A 6,070-nucleotide genomic window follows, 5' to 3' on the forward strand; every position below is an offset into this window, starting at 1 on the left:
TGCTAGTAGCAATGTAGTATGCAAAATATTTAATGGCGGGGAGTTGAATGTTCCTTATCTTGCCCCGCTGAATGGTGCGACAATCATCGTCGGTGATCCCACGGTAGAGCTCCAGCAAGTCCCGGGGGTTGTCATCAATCCTACTTGCTGTACCTACAGGGGCAATATCCAAGGCACAACAAAAATCCTTCAATGGCATAGTCACAGTATTACCATAAATCCTGAACGCATAGCTGTTGGCTCATAGTGTTTGTTGTTGAACTGGAAACTCTCGACGAAGATTTTGGTGAGCAAGTAGTATTGCTCCCTTTCATCGCCCATATAAGTGGTTAACCCTGCCCTGTTGACAAGGGTTAAGAAATCCTCCAGTATCCCTGCATTCCTTAGAAAATCATAACATGGAAAAGTAGAAGCATTAGGAGGACCGTTGTCCTCTTCAGGCGCGAAGCTAGGCGCGAGGATGTCTTCATTATATGATTGCCTAATCCGGGTGGCAGCCCTAGAAGGCCTCCCGGTGCTGGTTGTCCCCTTCTTGAACAACTCTCCAAAGCTAAACTTCTTCATAGCTTCTCTGAAATTTTCAACAAATGACATAAAAATTTGGTTTGGTGACATATAATTGAGGGAAACTACCATAGGAACTTGCTAGAGTACTAATCATGCATCAAAACTAGTTTCTACCACTTAGAACAAGCATGCAAGCTCACTAAACATGTTACCTACAGCAGCAAAATATTCAAGATATACTCAACCAAACGAAATTCTACTTGGATGGGTGGAGGAGTCACATACCGAAGAGCAAATGTGCCAAATTTCAGACAGAAATCTGGGCTGAGCAAAGAGATCGAAAAATCCGGAGCTCTGGAGCAAAAACGCGAGTGAGAGGAACTTGGTACGAGTTTTTTCTGGAGAGAGACTGTGCAGGCGAAAGAGATGACAAAGTGGGGCAGAGGGGGACCCACACCATATGGTGGCGCGGCCACCTCCTTGGCCGCGCCGGCCTGTGGTCTGGCCCCCTCTGGTGCCCCACAGGTCATCCTCTGGTGCTCCCAGGTGCCTCGTCGAAAAATAGGACCAACGGTATAATTTTTGTGAATTTTTGAAAACTTTGAAAAACGCACATTTCTGGGTATTTAGTTTATTATTGCTGGCCAGGAAATTTTTTGAAATCTCCAATTAACTAAGGAACTTTGCAAATCAAAAGTGCTACAGCAACTAGAGCAAATGGAGGAAGAAAGAGATGTTGTTTACCTCCTCTATGCATATAAAAAGTATTCGTTAACAAGGTTGATCAAGTCTTGCCACCAAATATATTTTACATAGCATAAGAAGAAATAAACCTCAAATCAATCATGTTACCTTGAATTGTATTGATATGGATCCAATCACGAGAGTTTGATATTCTTCCTTAGGCTCATATATAGGACAATCAATAGTTCCCACTTTGATAGTTCTCACATTAGAAATAGTATTGACTCCACATACTTTATCAATCTTCTTGGGGAAATAAACGGTATGCTCCCTATCATCAACATTGAAAGTAACCTTTCCTTTATTGCAATCAATAACAGCCCCTGCGGTGTTAAGAAAAGGTCTCCCAAGAATAATAGACATATTATCATCTTCCGGCATTTCCAACACAACAAAATCAGTTAATATCAAGCAGTTAGTAGTAACTTGAACAGGAACATTCTCACATATACCAACAGGAATAGCAGTAGATTTATCAGCCATTTGCAAAGATATATCAGTAGGTATCAACTTATCTAACTAAAGTCTCTTATAAAGAGAAAAAGGCATAACACTAACACCGGCTCCCAAGTCACATAGAGCAGTTTTAACATAATTATTCTTAATAGAACAAGGAATAGTAGGTATACCTGGGTCGCCCAACTTCTTCGGAACTTTGCCATTGAAAGAGTAATTAGCAAGCATAGTGGAAATTTCCTCATTGGGGATTTTCCTTTTGTTAGTAACAATATCTTTCATATACTTTGAATAAGGTGGCAATTTAATAGCATCAGTCAAAGGGATTTGCAAGAATAAAGGTTTCATCCAATCACAAAATTTATTATAGTGTTCTTCTTCCTTTGATTTTAGTTTCTTAGCAGGAAAAGGCATTTGCTTTTGCACCCAAGGTTCTCTTTCATTACCATGTTTCTCAGCAATAAAATCTTCTTTAGTGTACTTTTTATTTTTAGCATGCTTTTTAGGTTCTTCTTCAACCTCTTCTTTATCAGGAGTATCATTCTTATCATTATCATTATCATTATCATGTTCATTACCACTTTCAGTTTCAGCATCAGAAATAGAAATACTATTAGGATCATTAACAAGTTCAGAGGATTCTACAACATTTTTATGTTTCTTCTTCTTTTTCTTCCTAGAATGAGCACTAGGTTCAATGCGTTGAGAATCTTGTTCAACTCTTTTGGGATGCCCTTCAGGATATAGAGGATCCTGGGTAGAGACACCACCTCTAGTTGTTACTTCATAAGCATGTTTCTCTTTAGAATTATTCCCTAACAAGTCATTTTGCACTTTAGTGAGTTGATCAATTTGAGTTTGAATCATTTGAAAATGTTTAACAAGCATCTTAACATCATTGGAGGTTCTCTCCACAATATCATGCAATTCACTAATAGCTTGAGAATTTTCCATTAAATGATTCTCTACTCTCATATTAAAATTTTCTTGCTTAACAATATAATTATCAAACTCATCTAAGCATTGTGCAGGAGGTTTCGAATACGGAATATCTTCCCTAGTAAAGCGTTGAAGGGAGTTTACCTCAATCATGGATGAAGGGGGAATTATCTCACATATATCTTCAATAGGAGGTAGATTCTTCACATCTTCAGATTTAATACCTTTCTCCTTGAGAGACTTCTTGGCTTCCCTCATATCTTCATCATTCAATTTAATTAAACCCCTCTTCTTCAATATTGGAGTTGGAGTCGGTTCAGGCGTAGTCCATTCATCATGATTCCGGCTTATCTTAGCCAATAATTCTTCAGCGTAAATGTCGGAGTTCTTTTCTGAAAACACAACCAGCACAACTATCCAGGTATGCCCTAGACTCAATGGTTAGTCCACTATAAAATATATCAAGTAAATCATGCTTTTCCAGATCATGCTCAGGTCGAGCTCTAATAAGAGAGCAGAATCTCGACCAAGCCTCAGGCAATTTCTCTTCATCTCCCTGATTAAAATTATAAATTCTCTGCAAAGCAATATGTTGAGCACTAGCAGGAAAGTATTTGCGAAAGAAAACATCAAGCAATTCTTTCGGACTTTTAATAGAATTAGGTGGCAAATTATTATACCAAGTTTTAGCGTCATCCTTTAATGAGAATGGAAATATTTTAGCAACAAAGTAAGTACGCATCTTAACATCATCAGAAAACAAGCTACTAAGAGTAGATAGCTCAGTCATGTGTTCAACAGCACTTTCTTTTTCAGTACCACAAAAGGGTGTTTTCTCAACAATAGCTATATGAGATAGATCAAGAGAAAAATCATAATCTTTATCCCTAATGTTTATAGGAGATGTGGCAAACTTAGGATCAGGAGACAGTTTATATCTAACAGCATGTTCTGCAAGCAACTTTTTAATTTTTCTTGCATCAGTAGTAGCATTGCATTTTTCAATAAAATCATCATTAAGCTCCACATAATCTTCCTCAGGATCATCACTAAAATAACCAAGTTCGGGTGAACTAACAGGTGTAGTAGCATTAGGAGTTTCAGTATTTTCAATTTGTCTAGACCTAGCAATTGTAGCATCTAGAAAAGATCCCAATGAACCACTATCATCAAGCACAGCAGAAACATTATCAATATTATGAGAGTGTTCAGATTCAGCAGATGTACCCGCATGCGAAGCATGTGGCGGTGAAACAAGTTTATCAATCACAGATGGTGAATCAAGAGCAGCAGAGGTATTCAGAATTGTACCTTTTCTTGTAGTGGATGGTAATATGGCGATCTTAGTATCGCGAGGTTTACCCATGATGGAGAATTTGCAGCGAACAATATTAATCCAAGTGAACTTCCAAATAAAGCTATGCTCCCCGGCAACGAGCGCCGAGAAAATAGTCTTGATGACCCACAAGTATAGGGGATCGCAACAGTCTTCGAGGAAGTAAAACCCAATTTATTGATTCGACACAAGGGGAGACAAAGAACACTTGGAAGCCTTAACAACGGAGTTGTCAATTCGATTGCACTGGAAACAGACTTGCTCGCAAGGGTTTATCGATAGTAACGGGTTTATAGCGATAGCAGTAGTGAAATAACAGAAAGAGTAACGAGACAGCAGTAGTGATTTTAGTAAACAGCAGGATTAAAATACTGTAGGCACGGGGACGGATGACGGGCGTTGCATGGATGAGAGAAACTCATGTAACAATCATAGCAGGGCATTTGCAGATAATAATAAAACGGTGTCCAAGTACAAAGCAATCAATAGGCATGTGTTCCATATATAGTCGTGCGTGCTCGCAATGAGAAACTTGCACAACATCTTTTGTCCTACCAGCCGGTGGCAGCCGGGCCTCAAGGGAAACTACTGGATATTAAGGTACTCCTTTTAATAGAGTACCGGAGCAAAGCATTAACACTCCGTGAACACATGTGATCCTCACATCGCCACCATTCCCTCCGGTTGTCCCGATTTCTATCACTTCGGGGCCATCGGATCCGGACAGCGACATGTGTATACAACTTATAGGTAAGACCATAAACAATGATTATCTTGATGAAACAATAACATGTTCAGATCTGAGATCATGGCACTCGGGCCCTAGTGACAAGCATTAAGCATAACAAGTTGCAACAATATCATCAAAGTACCAATAACGGACACTAGGCACTATGCCCTAACAATCTTATGCTATTACATGACCAATCTCATCCAATCCCTACCATCCCCTTCGGCCTACAGCGGGGGAATTACTCACACATGGATGGGGGAAACATGGCTGGTTGATGTAGAGGCGTTGGCGGTGATGGCGGTGATGATCTCCTCCAATTCCCCGTCCCGGCGGAGTGCCAGAACGGAGACTTCTGGCTCCCGCGATGGAGTTTCGCGATGTGGCGGCGTTCTGGAGGGTTTCTGGCGACTTCGACTTCTCTCTGTGCGTTTTTAGGTCGAGGCCGATAAATAGTCCGAAGGAGGGCGTCGGAGGCCGGCCGAGGGGGCCACACCACAGGGCCGCGCGGGCCCCCCTGGGCCGCGCCGCCCTATGGTGTGGGGCCCTCGGGCCTCCACTTCAATTGCCCTTCTGGCTCCGTTAGTTTCCTGGGAAAATAGGGCCTTCTGCATAAATTCCGAGGTTTTTCCCGAAAGTTGGATTTCTGCACAAAAACGAGACACCAGAGCAGTTCTGCTGAAAACAGCGTTAGTCCGTGTTAGTTGCATCCAAAACACATAAATTAGAGGCAAAACAATAGCAAAAGTGTTCGGGAAAGTAGATACGTTTTGGACGTATCAGTCACCAACAGCTTCAACGTCTGCTTGAACTCGATTTGCAACTTCAATGCATCTTTCGCTTCTTTGCATAGTCCACGTCGAATAAAATCCTTGTAAAGAATTTACAACATAAAAGGTTGCACCTGAGTCAATTCACCAAGTAGATTTTGAAAACTATGTATACAAGGATTCATTTACGAAGGAAGCTATGTCGTTACCATTTTTTCCATTATTGACTTTAGCCAGGCAGGGCAATCTTTCTTGTAATACCTAGTCTTCTTTATCCACTGGGAGAGACTTCTGCCGATGCTGATGTTGCATGTGAGCTTTTCCATATGACTTTGAAGGAGAACCCTGGTTGCTTTGATTGTAGTCTTTTTTGTTGTTGTCCTTCACATAGTTCAAAGAACCTCCATGTGAGGATTTGAGTATGTCCTCCTCTTGCACACACATGGCTATTGTCTTTTCTATATCTCACCGCTCTGGCTGCATGTTGTAGTTAACAATAAAAGTGTCAAACTGACTTGGCAGTGAAGCCATAACCAGATGAACCAGGAGTGCAGTCTTGAGCTCCAGATCAGCATCCATGGGCTTTAG

Source organism: Lolium perenne, chromosome 5 (assembly GCF_019359855.2).
Source record: "Lolium perenne isolate Kyuss_39 chromosome 5, Kyuss_2.0, whole genome shotgun sequence".
NCBI lineage: Eukaryota > Viridiplantae > Streptophyta > Magnoliopsida > Poales > Poaceae > Lolium > Lolium perenne.